We start from the raw sequence: 18,098 nt of genomic DNA, 5'->3' as shown, positions 1-18,098 counted from the left end.
ATATATTAATATTCCTTTGCTCACTGCCTTCACGTTTGTGCTGGCAAAAACGAGTAATTCTGCAATGACAAATAGAAAGGAGGTAAAGCGGACTTTGGATGCATTTATAACAAGGGCAGAATCATTAATATGCCACGAGATAGAACTAACAGAGATACGGTTGTCTCTAGCCCATTCATCGCGCCCAAGGTGAACCTCCTTAGGATTACATAATCCGGCAGGTATCTCCCAAAATTCAATTGAATCCTGCTCATCGCCTTATAACTTGGGGACAGCACCGGTGGCTTTGGAAATATTGGCCCTTGTACACTATGAGCCATCAGAACTACAAATGGATACCTCTAACGGACCAAGCATAGCCTCTAGAACTCTGACTTCCAATTTTTCTAGCGGGGGCATAAAGGATAAGCCAAAGGCAACCATGAACCGTAAGAAGGGTATGGGTCTGTCAAAACAAAAACTCCAAAAAGAGTCCCAGTGTTACTCCTTGACTAATACGGAGGTAACAAGTTGCTCAGTAGGTACTCAAACCATGGATGTTTCATTGTCTATACAATCCTGTCCCAAGGAGGAAGGTACAGCTATTAATGCCACCGATATGACTGTACTGGTCACTGCCCTTGGTCGGATCAGGGAATCCATAGACGAAAATGTTGCCTCATTGGACGGCCGGTTAAAGCTTCTGGAAGATACATTGACTGATTTGTCTGGGCGCATGGAGTCGCGTATTACTACTGTGAACTCTTTGGTACCCAGTGAGGGGCAGAACTCTGGCAATGCCTTAAACTATCAACCTCCATCAGTGGTCTCGGCCACATTACAGAAATTGTTGGCAACGACGCTGGCGATCGAGGATCTGTGGAGTAAAATACAGGGTGTAGGCACAATCGTACCATCCAGTCGTTTATGGTGCTTAGCGAGTACATCAAACAGTGGAAATATAGCCAACCCCCATATTGCGGATATCTCCCAAACAGCCGCACAATCTGGGAGGGGTGTTGGCCATATGATCCATCTTAATTTAGATCATAATAAAGTGACATCTAATACAGCACCTGTTAGAAATCAAAGATTGCCTAACCCAGAGATCTCTTGTAGGGACAGGGTAAGTGAAGAAGGCCTGCCCTTGAATTTACCTCCAGAAGCTACACCGTATACAATAATATTGGCAAATGTACCACAATCCACGTCCAATTCAATCGAATCCTGGGAGACTTTACGCAATAAGTCTCTTGGTTGGCTTGGGTCTGAAATTGGTCTGACGGATGCCCTATTTAGGGAATTTAAAATGGCAAGGAGAGTTGGATGGGTGGGGAAACGTGATAAGAGGCTCCCGGGTGACTGTATAGTTCTCCCCTTTAGATCACCTAGTTTAACACAAGAAATTTTGCGCCGCCAGGGTTCCCTCCATGTGACCAGTTACAGTATAGATGTACTACCATTGGGTTACTTTTATCCCCCTACTAACTATCGCCGATGTGCAGGACTGGAGACTCAGCCCCAGCCCACTTCGTGAATAACACGCATCATACCCAATTCAGTTTACCCGTAACTAATAGATTTGAGGCCCTTTCTTCTTTGGAAGACAACGATTGACTTAGTAACAGTATTAGCAATAAAGTACAATGCCAATCAAAAGGAACATCCTCGCAACACCGCTTTTTTTGTAAATATTGAAAATCTGACATTAAGGAAAGAAATGTCGCTAATAATTGTAATACCCAGAGTAAAATAACTCAAATCGAAGGTCAACATTTCTTATAATGAAACACTAAATAGCTCTGGTAACCCCAATGTAGCTCCTGTCCCCTTTGACTGCACATCAGTCTGGCCCTAGACTGAAAGAAATAGAGATCTTGTTCTGGAATGTGGCAGGCCTCAAAGGTAAACTGTCTAACCCTGCCTGGCTGGAGTTAATCTATAATTTTGACATATGTATTCAAGAAACTTGGTCTGTTAACATATTACATATTAATGGTTTTAAGACATTTTCCAGTCCAGCAGTGCCATCAAGTAAGGGAAGGAATAAGGGCTGCCTTTGCATTTGTGTCTTATAGGTTAAATGCTCATAAGATAGATCTCATTAAGTCTAAAACCTATTATCAGGTGTTAAAAATCAACTTAGATAATGAGTATCATTTAGTCTTGTCAAACTTTTATAATATACCAATTGCGGACAGCCGACAAATCTTAATGCAGTTGCAGAGAGATTTGGACAAGACCCAAAGAAGTTCCGGTGAAGACTACTGTATAATCTGGGGCGGGGATTTTAATTGTGGACCCTGCTCATATACCGTGGGAGATGTTTGTGGTGTAGATTCAGATGATGTAAATGATTCGTCCCATTTTCTGCATACCGCTCCTGTAGATTTAATTTGTTAAAATATTCTATGGACTTGGGATTTGCAAACCGTGTCTGTTTGCCCCCAACCCCGTTTAATAGTACCTTTAATGGGCGTGGCTTGTTTTCAGCCATAGACCGTATATTGGTATCAAACAGATATGTGGACAGAATACACAATTTTAAAGTACATCCTGTTGCTTTTAGCGAACATTATCCGATCAGTATCCTTTTAAAACTCCCTGCCAAAGTATTAACAAGTAAGTCATCGGTAACTCACTTGGCGGGAGATATTGCTTATCGATAGACGAAATGGTTACACAGTCAAATGGGCGGGTGTAAATCAACTTGAACTTTGTAAGCATCTTTTGACCATCTGTAAAGAATCGACGTCCCTATTTACAAGAAGGGTAATTGGGACGATCCGTCCTGCTACAGACCAATATCATTATTAGACTCTTTTGCAAAGGTGGCTGGGCGTGTCGTTCTAAACCACCTCCAGTTATGGGCAGACGAAAACTGTATAATTTCTGAACCGTTGAAGAATGTTTGAATCTGAATTTACTGGTAGGAAAGTATTTAAAGGCTAAAAAGGGGAATTTATTCTTATGTTTTGTTGATTTGAGTTCAGCCTTTGACTGTGTTAACCATCAGAAGCGATATGGAGAATTTTAGATATTATGGGGGTTGATCCACCCATTCTTAATTTTTTAAAAGTCTTATTTAGATGCTAGGGCCCGGGTGCGCTATGGAAGGGGTGGTGAACTCCGTAAGACCCTGCCGGTAAAGAAGGGGGTGAGGCAGGGGTGCGTGTTGGCACCCCTCTAGTTCACTCTTTATATTAATAGCCTGGGAGCAAAATTAGGTAATGATGGTCATGATCTGCCATGCATTATTGGACGGCCAATAGGAGCTTTATTATATGCTGACTATACAGTCTTATTGGCTCGTACCCCCATTGGCCTACAAAATGTAATTACCAGCTTTTCTGCCTATATGCTAGATCTTGATCTTCGTGTTAATACAACATTTCATTGTAAATGTTTTGGTTATAAGCCCGGCATCAAGTGCTGAGAATTCGTCATCGATAATAGGAAACTCTAACACACGGCTCATTTTTAGGTTTCGCACTGCGAAGCGATCGTCGCTGCAAAACTCTATTGTAATCGTTTCTGCTTTCATGGAGACAGGAGACAAGTGATGTGCGCGCGTAAACGGATCAGGTCACGCGCGCTTCCTGTCTCCCATGGCTCCTTGGAAGCACACACACACACACACACACACACACACACACACACACGACGGACCCTCCCCACACACACGACGGACCCTCCCCACACACGACGGACCCTCCCCACACACACGACGGACCCTCCCCACACACACGACGGACCCTCCCCACACACACGACGGACCCTCCCCACACACACGACGGACCCTCCCCACACACACGACGGACCCTCCCCACACACACGACGGACCCTCCCCACACACACGACGGACCCTCCCCACACACACGACGGACCCTCCCCACACACACGACGGACCCTCCCCACACACACGACGGACCCTCCCCACACACACGACGGACCCTCCCCACACACACGACGGACCCTCCCCACACACGCCGCGCGTACTCATACACACAGAGAACCTATATATATATATATATATATATATATATATATATACACACTCCCCCGAGCCACACACATGCATACAGAACCCCCCCGGCGCTTACACACACATCCCCTACCTCGGCTCGGCGTGTCTTCTCATCACAGCTTGCGCAGGGACAGCCAACGTGCTCACGCACGGCGATGGCGTCTCCTGCGCTACAACCGTGGTTTCGGTTTCGTGGCCTAACCTTGTTTATCTTTCCTATCCTTTTATATACAGGTTGGACTGGGACCTTATTTCTCTTTGTCCTCAGAACACTCTATTTATATGGTCCTGTAAGAGGTCACAGACTATTCTCAAACGTGTGTAGAAGAGCAAGACCGCTACAGCTCAACTAGCCGAAAAGAATCGACGTCTTGTTTTCTTTGTTTGCTCTGAACCTGTGTAGTCAAAGCCGACGCGTTGGGTCTGGAGCATGTACTTTGCAGGGGACGGCCGCTCACATTTTGTTACACCATTGGGTTAGAGATGTCGCAACTGGTGTTGGAGATGTCACTGGAGATGTCGTGTTGAGAGATGCCATTAATAATGATTAGTACACAGATGCCGCTGATAGCGATGACAGATGTCGTTTATCACCTTTACAGGAGTCCCTGACAGGGTTTAGAGACGCAGCTCTGGCAGTGTAGGGGTATCCGGCCCTGGCAGAGCTGGTGTTCGGGCTCCGCCCCTCTCTCAGCCACACCCAGGCTACATTTAGGAGAACCCCCCCCCATGGGCAAATTTCCTGTAGACGTTTATCTCGATGTCTCTGCTATGCCTGCGTGTCGCGGGCCTCCATTAATAAGTATTACCACGTTACCTCATGCTCATCTGAGGTTCTCAATGTATATTGCATAGATGACATTTTGCTATAATGTTGGCATGCATTTGCGCCCGCGCTGCATAGGATGAACCTTGCTAAGAGGGCAATGTATATTGCATAGATGACATTTTGCTATAATGTTGGCATGCATTTGCGCCCGCGCTGCATAGGATGAACCTTGCTAAGAGGGCAGGTCATGACGAAAGATGCGGTGTCTGCTGTCTAAGCAGCTGAACTTTGAACCCAAACGCGTGTTGTAATCCTGGTATCGGCGCTTGACATAACAAACCGTGTAATTTTAGGCAAACTACTGAAACTCCCTGCTTGATATATTTAACTTAATAGATGTAAAATAAATATGTAAACAAATGTTGGCAGTACTGCGCCTATTACGTATTCAGTCCTCTCACGGCACAAGTTCGAGGTGCGTCCTACAATAAGATGTACGCTCTAACATTTTTGCTAACTGAAATGAATAATGGAGTGGAATTAGCAATTGCTTTGTTTTTATAGCGCTCTATGCCAAATGTAGGCACTGGTGAGAGTTTAGGATGCTGCGGATTTTGTTGGGTGCTTAGTTCTAGCCTTGGGACGTCCGCAACATTTCACCCTTCCTCACTTCAGTGGCGTAGCAAGGTCAGGTGGTACCCGGTGCGGAAAATTTCTTGTCTGCTCCGGCTTGACAAAATTGCAAAAATCTGTGTTTAAAACACATATTTTTGTCACCCTCCCTAAGTGCTGACACCTGGGACGGCCTGCACCCACCGCAACCCCCTTCCTACGCCACTGCCTCACTTCCTGCCAAATGCATCAAACTTTGGTACATGTGGTGAGATGGCAAACATGATTTCCTAAAACGAGCATTGACATAGCTAGTAGGTCTGGCCTAATCGAGCTCTATTGGCTTTGTGTTGTCACTGGTTTTTCAGCCATTTTTCAGCTGTGCAACATGGCTGCAAGGTAAGAAAATAAAAGCACTAGGACTCCGTCAATGCTAGCTTTGTCATAAATCTTTTATTTTTTCAGCTATGCTGCACAATGGCTGTACTAATGTGCAACAAGAATAAAAAAAACTTTGATAAAGCCCTATAGCTCTTTCATATGCAAGAGTTATTTGGATTTGTCAATGCTTTTTTGTGTGGTGGCGTTAGAGGGGGCAATCAGCAACGCGGCAAGGTGTTGCAGTGCTATTAAAAAAAATAGTTAAGTTTTAAAAACAAAAGCACTATGATGTGGCCAGGCTGGCGCGTCATGCTGCTTTTCTCTAACTTGATTTTGTTTTATTAATGCTGCGGCAGACTGCTGTGTTACTTGCCTGTTACCACCATGTTCTGTGTTTGCTCTTTCCGTCACACCACAAAGAAAAACCTTGAGAAAGCCAAATAGTTCTCACATATGCAACAGATATTTCGGTTTATCACTGTTTTTAGCCATGTTGCACAGCAGCGTGGACGCTGTGCAACAAGGTTGTAAGTAAAGACAATCATTTGCAATGCAATAGGTCTCGCATTTACGTGAGTTTAAGCTATTGGCATTGTAAATGGCAATGCCTTTTATTTATGTTTTAAAATAAAAGGCATTATTTGCAATGTCAAAAACTCAAACTCTCATAAATGCGAAACCTACTGCATTGCAAATGCTTGTTCTTACCTGGGCATTGTTTTTGAAAAAAGGGGTCTATGGGCTATTGAATGGAGGAAATTATTATTTTGTAAAGCCACTGGTGCTATAATCAACTTTGCAAGGAAGTTGGGGAGGCGCCCCATTGCAGACTTAATAACAATCTATAAAGCAAATTGCATTCCTGTTGCTATGTATGGAGCAGGCAACTGGGGGTATGCTAATGCCGAGTGCCTGCAAATAGCTGAAAACAGGTTCCTGAGAGATCTTTTGGCTGTACCCAGTAGCACAGCCGCATTCGTATGCCACGCTGAGTTGGGGTTGCCTTATCTTTTAGAATTGATTAAATTGCAGCCCATCTTGCTGTGGCATAAAGTTTGGACTGGTATCTCTACTGGTTTGAACAGGGACCTGATTAAAGATTGTTTGTCCCTTGATGTGGTTGATCGTATTTCCTGGTTGACTTATGTAAAAAAAAAAATAGGGAGTCTAGGACATCCGGAATATTTCTCTAATTCAGACAGCCTGAACAATGTTACAAGAAATAATTTAAAATCATTGTTTGGACTATCTGGAGTCCATTAATCTATCCAGTAATATTGTAAAACTGTCAGTGAGTGCACTCCAACCACTCTTGACTCAACCAGGGATACAACCATACTTACTGAACACTGCAGGCGCCTATGATAGATTGTTATTGACCCTCCTATGCCTAAGCATTTTTCACACTAGGGTTACCTTCCCAAAAATCAACAACTGGTCCCGCACCTTATGTCTATGCCAGTGTGACAATATCTGTTCAGTCGACAATCCAAGTTGTTTTTTGCATGTTTTAATGTTCAGGAAAAAATGGATATTACTAATTTTAATGAGTTATGGCTTGAGACAATGTCGCCACACCTTTCTAAAGCTGCAATATGTGAATGACAGATCACATTGTTAAATATTTGAAAGGGGTGGTAGAAACTGCTGTCAATGGATGGTCCTATTTCTTCTTAAAACATTGCTTGTATTTGTATATATATATACATGAAATGTATGTGTTTATGTTTTGTGCTTTTATGGTTTAACAATTTTTTTTAATCGAATAAAGCGTATTCTGATCTGATATAAAGGGGATCTTGTGTCCTGTTGTTCCCACCCCCTCCTCCAGTCTGGAAACAAACCTATAGAACATGGGCAAGCTTCATATTGGGGGTACTACAAACCCAGGCCAATCTTCTGAGATATGCATAGCCTATCCCAATATGGATTTAGAACTGCAAACCTCAGTAGACACACACTGGGTCTGAGACGCTTGCTCAGTGTATGCTGTACCTGGAAACGATGCATACCCTTGATTCAGAGTTCCAAAACAGCAAATTCCAATCCAAGAAAACAATGGGCTGAGCTATATCAGACAATGTCTTTTTAAGCAAGTGTTGCCGACTAGAGGCCAGGCCCAGAAACCCAATACTGCTGTCTACTGCAAAAGGCACAAAGATGTACAAGTTATGCTAAAAGTGTGATGTAATAGAACCACCACTGTCGTGCCATACATCTGGTCCAGAATTTTATGTCCTAAATCTGAGCTCCTACAGATCCTCTAATCCTACCTTTCTGCTACTAGGCATGAATGAGTTGTAATTTCCTGACGATACCAACCGTAAACACGTTAGTATTTGTCCAGTACACTTTGTGTAGCTGCATCCTAGGGACCATAGAGATAGGATCTCCACCCTCTTCCAAGGTAATATGAAACACTGGCATTCTTTTTGTTAGAGATGCTCTGGTCTTTCCATTGGTTGTTGCTTCGAAGCAAAATTGTCCTGTTTCTCCCTAATATTTGCAAGCCCCAGTAATCCGTACCGAAGTTATGTCAAGACTAGAATGGTTTGTACTACAACTTGGCACTGTAGAGCAGTTTTAGGGGTTCGAAATATGATGGTCAGAAGTTTTAGTTGTTGTTAGTATGACTATGTTTTGAACTGCCTTTGATCACTACATGTTCTTCTCCTCCTGAGGCAGATTTACTTTTAGAGCCTTGTACCTAGTCACTGAGCTGTTCATGGGGTAAGCCTCAACGTTTTCTCCTGAAAGTGTCCCCATTATCTGCTGTGGCCCAGGTTATGCTTGCTGCTTCAGAATTCTCAGATCTATGGTACTGGGAATTTTCACGTGTGGTCTAAAGACAGTTTTTTTCCTATTTGCCAGCCTCGTGTGTGCGCTCCTTCTCCACCCCCCCCCCCCCCCCCCCCCTTTCCCATCCATTGGTCTGTCATTCAGTGTTCTACTGCTCATTTTAGCATACTGCCAGGGGCTTTGGGTTGACCCATTTCAGCCATTGACTATTTTTACTGGCGGAGAGTGCGTTTAGTATGTGCACCATCACCTAAAACGTTGGGTAGGGGAAAGGTGCCGATGTGATGCATTATGGACCCTGTCTGTTATAGACACAACTCAATGTCCTGGATTGTGAGGGTACGGAAGAATGAAGTCGGGACTGGTGAATAGGTGTTTGACAGATTCCACAGGGGCAGCAAAGTAAGGATTGGACGAATGGACAGTGTGCCTCCCTTCCCTTTTGGTGAGGAAAGATGTGCTTTCGGACAATTTCATGGTCACTGCTTGTGAGTGTGCATTTTACAAGGTGAACATTTAAGGTGTGGCTATATAGAGTACATTTCAAGGGCCACTCCCTTACTACATTTCTGCTGTGAAACTTCGACATAACTCGAGGAAAGAAAGAAGTTTAACTTTAATTCGGTGCAATTGTATTAATTTATAGTTCTAAATAGATCTCTTCTCTTCTTTCCTGTTTTGAATCTTCGATAACCGTTTTATATCTTATTTTCCTGGAGCTGCTCTTTGATGTTTATTGTAAGTTTATCTAGCTTCCCAATAGGAGATATGTGATCTCTATTTAGAAACTCCATGAAAGGTTAGCTCCTGAGAATAGAACTGCTGTAGTGTTTGAATACTTAACAGAGATTTCCCAAAGTTCATGTAAATGATCATACACTAATTTCTGATTGTTGCAATTCCAAAGACTTTATTTCGGTCATTACAGACCATAAAAAGTAAACAATACAAGTAGTGAAAAAGACCATTTAAATTTTTTTTTGTTAATTCTATCAATTAACTGTCTCTACCACCAATGGAAAAGGAGTGATACAATAATACATTGTTATTGATTTAAAACAATAAGAACAGCTAAAAACATTAAAGACTTAATAATTTTTTTTTATGGTAAAGTACAAATCAATGCTCAGTGGAGGAGATTGCTGCCTTCAATGGTGAACTTAAAAAAAACCCTGTCTCTGCCACAGTGACTTAAAAAACGGAACTCTGTAAACACAATGGGTGGGTGTCAGTTGGTAAAATTCTGAATGCCGCTAAACATTGATTACACCCTAGATTTCTGCAAAGAGGTACGAGCCAACGCTGTCTAGCCTTGGTATAGCCTGGGCAAAAAAAACCATGGATAACAGTCTCATCTAGACCGGTACAAGCGGGGCATCCAAGAAGAGGCACTTTCTGCCATTTATTGGTGAAGGCATGCAATGGCAATGTTCCTGTTCTAAACTTGATATACAGCTTCATTGCCACATTGGGTTGAATAACCTCTAAGAATGGCTCTTTAAAATAGTCAGTTTTAAAAATCAACCGTTAAGTGACCAAGATTGAAATTCCCCTGGATGTCAGCAAGCTTAGCAGATCTGTAGGCTCTTACCAATCCTAGAAGTTGGATTGTCAGACACGCCACCTCGGGATTGCTCCACAAATCGAGAATACCAATCCTAAGTAATGCGTTTTTTATGTATAAAAGCCATGGTGGGTTAGCTACCCCTGGTAGACTCATTATCCCCTTTAGCTCTAACTGGTAATCTGCTAGCTCTGGTGTCACCCATAGACTATGCCAAAAAGTTAGTGGCCTCAACCCGACCTCATCTGCGATGGGTCTATTGCCCAAATCTAAATGTACTGGTATAACTGGTTTGCTCAACGGTAAGCCCAACAACTGTCTCATGAATCTAGTCTCGATCCTTGACAAACCAGGAGTGGTACGAAGACCCCAAAGTTCAGCCCCATACATTACTTCACTCCTAACTTGTTCCTGCTAAATCTCAACCACAAGACTAGACAGTACATGAGAGGAGTTCTTATAGGTTGGTATAAGTCTTCGTGTCACCCCCCCCCCTGTCTGGGCAAGCATAAAACCTGCCTTGGCTATTTGCGGTCCCCATTCAAATGATTCAGACAGCTTGACACTGTTAGACCTGGCATCCTTGGCGTGGTTTCCCCTGACTTTTTGATCTCTACCTCCTATGTTTTTGACTCTATGCTGGATTACATTTTTGCTGGTTTAGATGCTTTGGTCACTTTGCCACTGCTGATCAGTGCCCGCCCATGGGTGCCTGCCTATCTTCCCCCGGGAATAAGATAGAAAATCCAAACCTGGTTTCTCTGGATTCAGAAATCCATAATACATCTGTTAGCATGGGTGGTTTTTAAATGTTGTGTCTGAAAATAGCACTTTTAGAAAGTGGCTAATTCCTTGTCCAGTCTGCCTGTGGGCCTGCCTGGGTGTGCGAGTTAGAGGGAGTGTGACAGGGTCTGGGAAAGCTCCAGCAGTGGGATGATAGCTGGCTGCCCCTAAAGGTTAGGGGGAGGAGTGGTGCTGGGCTGTGCCCTGCTTTTACGATACCGGCTCCCCTGTCTGCTGGGTGACGGATGTCCCTGCCTCCCTGCTTCAAAGGGAGAGATTCCCCAGGACCGAGAGACTCCTGCCGCCCGAGTCTGGACATGGGCGACCCGTGCTTAAATCACAAAACCTCAAAGGCATCAAAACAATTTTCTGTATAAAGGAAAGACCCGTGTACATTAGAATCAGACTACTTCTGACTGAAGAGGAGAATTCCTGCTGAAGAGGACACCGTAAGAAGACCCCAGGAACAGTGCTGCCATTGCTGTGTCTGGAAGCTGACCTGCTGTCTTGTCTTGCCTAAGAGGGACCGTTGGGACTGTGCTGTGTGCTTTTTCCCCCTCCTGCTAAGAAGAACTCTCCAAGGGCTAGAAGAAGAGCTAGCCTCCTGGCCCCAGAGTCCAGGGACAAAGAAACTCTGCCGTGGTCATCGCTCCCCCCCCCCCCCCCCCCTCCTTGCTGTGTGCGGGGGAACGACTTGTTGGGGACTTGCATTGCAGAGAGAGGGTGCTGCGGGAGCTCGCGGGCTCGTATCCTCTCTCCCCAAGCTCAAACTTCCAAAAGCATCGCCAGAGCCCAGGAGCCCGCCCTCCTGCCCCTAAACAGGAGCGCCGTGGGCCCCTGACTCTGCCCGAGAAAACCCAGCGTCCCCCGGGGCCCCCCAACATCGAGATCTGCGAGGCACTGGGAGCCGAGAAGGAATGGGGAGGCTCGCCCCAAATCGCCGCCCTGGGGTTGGACAGCGGGCTCTGACCTCATCGCTGGGATTCCCTGAAGCCGCGCTGCGGTTGGCTGGCGGCCCGCCGCGTCACCCGAAAGCCGCGTTGGGATTGGCTGGCGGCTCCCACCTCACCCAGAGGAGGAGTGTTGATTGCCCCCCCCCCCTCCGCCCCCCGGGTAACGCTAGAGTGTGGGACGAGTGCGAGCGCCTCCACCTGGGGGAGAGGGAGATCCGGAGTGTGTGCTTCGCCCGCGTCAGCCGGCGAGGGGATCCTCTATTGCCAAGCTCCTCCCCGCACCCTCATACTGGCACCAGAGTGAAGGGTGGTGCTGGGTGGGAGGACTCTACCGTAGCCATCTCCAGCTCTGCCGCCCCCGGGAATTGCCGTTCACGGGGCAGCGCATTCTTCTGCGCATCGAACCACCGGTTCCCCATGAAGAGAGAGGCAGCCCTCTTGCCATCAAAGACTGCTCGAGGTGGAGACTGAGGTACCCACGTTTTTGGCAATACTCTTTTTACCATTTAAGAACCCTTTATACAAGAAGGATATTCTTGACTCAAGAAGCATATTTTATGTTGGTATATGTCCGTTTTAAGTCTGCCTAAGAACCTATAAAAATATGATTTTTATATAATACCAGTGTGGTGTCCGTTTGTGGTGGTCCCTCTAATTACTGTGGGTGTTGGCGCAGATACTTTACACATTGCCCTGGAGATGAGCCTGTCTGCTCTGCCAAGCTACCAAGGGGGTGAGCAGGGATTATCTTTTGACGTACATCCACCTTGCCTTGACTAGAGGAGAGGGTCCCTAGTTGGTCAGCGTCCGTGGCCCTACCAAGTATGGACCCCCAATTCTAACATTGTTGGCTAGCGGTGGGATATGAACGTGTGTTTGCGCCTGACCTACAGTGATTGGTGTGCATCACTAGTTTAGTGCAGACCTACATAACCACATACCGAATTATTTTTTGTTCTTGGTCCTATTTTTGAATTTCCTTGAAGCACCATGTCACAGTCCAGGAAGGCACTCAGTGAAAATGTGCCCAGTGAGAAGGCACCAAGTGAGAAGGAAGCCAGTATAAGGGGAGAAGTTGATTTTAACATTGAGGATCTGTATTCCTACCACAAGGATGCTCTCAGGAAGTACTGCAGAGAGTTTGGGTGCCCCATCAAAAGCAACTCTAGAAAGGACGAGCTACAGGACGCCTTAAAGGTCTGGTGGGAGGCCAAAGAGGCAGCGGGGACAGGTGCTGAAGAGACGGAGAATCCACCAGGGAATGGCTTTGGAGCAAAGGATCTGCCAATAGGCGGACCAGCCTCAAGGGCTGGCAGCAACCATTCCAGCAGGGGTCTCTCCCCAGAAGAAATTCAAGAGAACCAGAGAGCGCGAGAACATGAGCTGGAAGTCCTGAGGCTCAAGGCCCAGATGGAAGAAAATAAGTTAATTCTGGCCCATGAGGTGAGCATGAGAGAACTGGATCTAAAAGCTAAGCAGTGGGAGTCCGGTTCGAATGGTGGCAGCGCACAGCCAGTGCATGGGCATAGGGTATACCTCCCCAAGGATATAGTCCAGAATTTTCAGAGGGGGGAGGATATCTATGCGTGGTTCACAGCCTATGAGATTGCTCTTAAGATGGGTAAGGTGCCTATGGAGGATTGGGGGGCGGGCTTGTGGAAACATTTTGAGGCTTCTGGGAGGGATGTCCTCTCACCCTTAAAATTAGCAGGCAAAATGACCTACCCCCATATGAAGGAGGCCCTATGCCTCAGGTATGGGCTTACCCCAGAGCAGTATAGACAGAAGTTTAGGAACTTTAAAAAGTTAGAGTCCAGTACATGGGTGGAGTGTGTGAACCTGTATACGCGTGCATTGGAAGGTTGGATAAAGGGCAGCAAGGCAACTGATTATGAGGGGTTGTTCCATTTAATTAGTTGGGAGCACTTGAGCAGTCTATGTTCCAGAGCTGCGCCAGCATCTTTTGGATAGTAAGTTAACTGATCCCAGGGAGCTTGCTAAGGAGGCGGACTGCTGTACCAGCACCAGGGTCCACAAGGGGATCGTGGGTACCACAGCCAAAGTTGGGCAGGGTCCCCAGCAGAAGAGTGGGGGGGGACACAGTTAACAAGGAGTTCCCTAAAGGGCCCCAAAACAGTTCGGTTGGAAAGGAGTCCTCAGCCCCCCCCCCCCCCCGTCGCAGGCACCACCACCCCCTAGGGGTGGGCGTCGCTTTCAAGGTCCCATTAGGTGTTATAACTGCAATGGGAATGGTCACATTGCCCTTAGGTGCCCCAAGAAGTCCCCAGCACCCCCTGTTGCTCCCAAACCGGGTTTGACGAGTGTAACCTTGGGGGAGGAGTTAGTACCTAGTGGGGAGGAGGAGCTGGCAGTGATGACCCTGGTCTCTTTAGGAGGCCAAGAGATGGTCCAGGAAACCTACCTGCCTGAAAACACTAAAAAGTACAGGCAGTGGGTGACCATCAACGGGAGGTGGGTGGAGGCTCTCAGAGATACGGGAGCCAGTGTGACATCTGTCAGATGTCAGTGGGTCTCTGAGGAGCAGATGTGTTACACCCAGTAGTGTCGGCTGACAACTCTGTGCGCCGCTGCAAAGTGGCGCTGGTTCCCTTTGAGTGGGGGGGGGTCTCAGGTCCCTTGAGAGTTGTTGTGAGGCCTTCCATGCCGGTAGACTGTCTGCTAGGCAATGATCTGGAGAGTTCCCCCTGGAGGGAGGTGGAACGCCAGGTGCATCTGGAGATGTTGGGTTGGCCTGAGTGGGTCTGTGCGACCACTCGGTCCATGGCCGCCAGCAGGGGTGGCAAAGCAGACTTGGAGCCTGAAACAGTGGCCCAGGTACCTGCCCAGAGGAGGAAAGGCAGGGGGCGTGGGAAACCAGCCCCGGCCGTCCCCACGGTCCAGGAGGAAGCAGACTCTGAGGGGGATGCTCTGGTACCTACAGGGGAACAGGTAGCTGAACTAGGAGACTTGCCTGAGCTGACCCATTGGCAGCAAGAAGGGGGTCCCTCCAGGGAGGAGTTCAGCAAGGCACAGAAAGAGTGCCCTTCTCTTATTGGTATGCGGCAACAGGCTGCAGACCAGGCAGCAGGTGGAGAGTCCAAACACCATCTCATTTACTGGGAAGATGGATTGTTGTATAGCGAGCCTAAGGTCATTGAGCCCGGTGCAGCCCGTGTGCTGGTGGTACCCGAGCGCTTCAGGGCCTTCTTACTGGGTCTGGCTCATGACGTGCCTCTCGCAGGACATCTGGGGCAAGACAAGACCTTTCAACGGCTTGTCACCCACTTTTACTGGCCCCAGATGAAGAAGCACGTGGGAACTTTTTGTAGGACTTGTCAGACTTGCCAGGCCAGTGGCAAGAGTGGAGGAAGGTGCAAGGCACCCCTCCAACCCTTTCCCGTGGTTAGCACCCCTTTTGAGCGGGTGGGCATAGACATTGTGGGGCCTCTGGAACCCAAGACAGCCCTAGGCAACAGGTTCATCCTGGTCTTGGTGGACCATGCCACCCGGTACCCGGAAGCTGTCCCTCTCCAGACAATCACAGCCCCTGTGGTGGGCCGTGCATTGATGGGGATCTTCTCCCGTATGGGATTTCCCAGGGAGGTGGTATCCGACAGGGGGACCAACTTCATAAGTACATGAAGTCGTTGTGGGAGGAGTGTGGGGTGACTTATAAGTTCACCACTCCTTACCACCCTCAAGGGAATGGTCTGGTGGAATGGTCTGGTGGAGAGATTCAACCGGACCCTCAAAGGCATGATAATGGGCCTCACAGACCCATGAGGCGGAAGTGGGACGTCTTCCTACCCTGCCTGTTTGCCTACAGAGAGGTGCCCCAGAAGTTTTTAGGGTTCAGCCCCTTTGAGCTTCTGTACGGTCACCCTGTGAGAGGACCTCTGAGTCTGGTGAAGGAGGGTTGGGAGAAATCTCATGGTAAGACCCCTCAGGATGTGTTCAGCTATGTGCTGGCCTTCCGCAACCAGACTCCACGCTTCAGGTAACTCGCTCAGGCGAACCTAGAAGCCAGCCAGGAGGAAATGAAAAGATGGTATGACCAGAATGCCACTCTGGTCGAATTTCAACCTGGGCAGAAGGTGTGGGTGATGGCGCCAGTGGAGCCTTGTGCGCTCCAAGGTAAGTGGACTGGGCCGTATGAGGTGGTGGAGCGCAAGAGCGATGTAACCTAACTGGTTAACTTTCAGTCTCCCAGGAACCCTCTGAAGGTCCTGCATGTGAACCGCCTCAAACCACACTTTGAGAGGTCGGATGTCACAATGCTCCTTGCTACAGATGATGGGATGGAGGAGGAGAGTGATCCTCTTCCTGACCTCCTGGCAGCCAAGGAACAGGATGGGTCAGTGGATTGAGTGGTTCTCTCCCCCACCCTGACCCCCGAGCAGCAGAGAGACTGTCGCCATGTGTTGGGTCAGTTTGCATCCCTGTTTTCCCTAAACCCCAGGAGTCACCAATTGGTGCGTCCATGATGTGGACACTGGAGATAGCCCCCCTGTGAAACAAATTTTACAGGGTAGCTGACAAAGTCAGGGTCAGCATCAAGGAAGAGGTTTCCAAGATGTTGGCGCTAGGGGTGATTGAGCCATCCAGCAGCCCGTGGGCTAGCCCAGTGGTCTTAGTACCAAAGGCTGCTGCGCCCGGTGCCACCCCAGAACTCAGGTTTTGTGTGGACTACCGTGGACTCAATGCGGTCACTAAGACTGACGCACACCCCATCCCCCGAGCTGATGAGCATGTGGATCGGCTGGGGGCTGCCAAGTATCTCAGTACATTTGATTTGAACTCAGGGTACTGGCACATTGCCTTAACTGAGGGGGCAAAGGAGAGGTCGGCGTTTTCAAACCCAGAGGGACACTTCCAGTTCAGAGCCATGCCCTTTGGTTTGAAAAACGCCCCTGCCACCTTCCAGCGACTGGTCAACCGGGTATTGTCCGGACTGGAGCAATTCAGCGCCGCGTACCTGGATGACATTGCTGTGTTCAGCTCCCTTTGGGATGAGCACCTGCAACACCTCTGGGAAGTGTCGAAAGCTCTGCAGAATGCAGGCCTCACTATCAAGGCCAGTAAGTGCCAGATAGGGCAGGGATCTGTGGTGTACTTGGGACACCAGGTAGGGAGCGGCCAGGTGGCGCCCCTACAGGCAAAGATTGATACCATTCTGAATTGGGAGCCCCCCAAGACCCAGACAGAGGTGAGAGCCTTCTTGGGCCTCACCGGGTATTACAGGAGGTTTGTCAAGGGGTATGGCACCATTGTGGCCCCCTTGACGGGGCTGACTTCTAACAAACAGCCCAAAAGGGTGATCTGGACTGATGCCTGTCAGACAGCATTTGAAACCCTGAAAGCTGCCATGTGCACCGCTCCTGTGCTCAGGGCACCTGATTTCTCCAAGGAATTTGTAGTGCAGACAGACGCTTCAGAGCATGGGGTGGGAGCCGTGCTCTCCCAACTGAATGATGAGGGCGAGGACCAACCTGTAGTCTTCATTAGTAGGAGGCTACTCCCCCGGGAACAGAAGTGGAGTGCAATTCGAAGGGAAGCTTTTGCCGTGGTCTGGGCGCTGAAGAAGCTAAGACCCTATTTATTTGGGACTCACTTCCGGGTTCAGACAGACCACAGGCCCCTCAGATGGTTAATGCAGATGAGGGGAGAAAACCCAAAACTGTTGAGGTGGTCAATCCCCCTACAGGGAATGGACTTTACGGTGGAACGCCGCCCTGGCACAGAACATGCCAATGCTGACTGTCTGTCCAGATTTTTCCGCCTTAGTGATGAGAACTCCCAAGGGGTTGGGTAGTTCCCCTCACTTTCAGCTGGAGGGGACACGTGTTAGACCTGGCATCCTTGGCGTGGTTTCCCCTGACTTTTTGATCTCTACCTCCTATGTTTTTGACTCTATGCTGGATTACATTTTTGCTGGTTTAGCTGCTTTGGTCACTTTGCCACTGCTGATCAGTGCCAAAGTGCAAGTGCTCCTAGTAGGGCCTGTACAGATGTAAGGGACATGCTGCAGTAGTGGATTACTGCCAAATTCGTTTTTCACTGTAGCAAGGCTACCTTGCCCATAGGGGCCCGACCCGGGAGCCGAGCAGCCTGCAGCTCTGAGCCCCCCCCCCCCCCCCCCCCCCCGGTAACGCTCGAGTGTGGGACGAGTGCGAGCGCCTCCACCTGGGGGGGGAGGGAGACCCGGCGTGTGTGCTTCACCCGTGTCAGCCG

The 18,098-nt window shown here is 48.0% G+C and overlaps 1 protein-coding gene across 1 annotated transcript in view; it reads left to right on the top strand.

Annotated features, from left to right (window-relative positions):
- Window positions 1-18,098, top strand: part of SPSB1 (splA/ryanodine receptor domain and SOCS box containing 1) — a 132,300-nt gene that overhangs the window by 3,670 nt on the left and 110,532 nt on the right. The gene's annotated exons all lie outside the window — the stretch shown is intronic.

This window comes from Lissotriton helveticus, chromosome 5_1, assembly GCF_964261635.1.
Source record: "Lissotriton helveticus chromosome 5_1, aLisHel1.1, whole genome shotgun sequence".
Classification (NCBI taxonomy): Eukaryota; Metazoa; Chordata; class Amphibia; order Caudata; family Salamandridae; genus Lissotriton; species Lissotriton helveticus.
The sequence above is the reverse complement of the archived record's forward strand: the minus strand, read 5'-3'. Positions and strand labels throughout refer to the sequence as shown.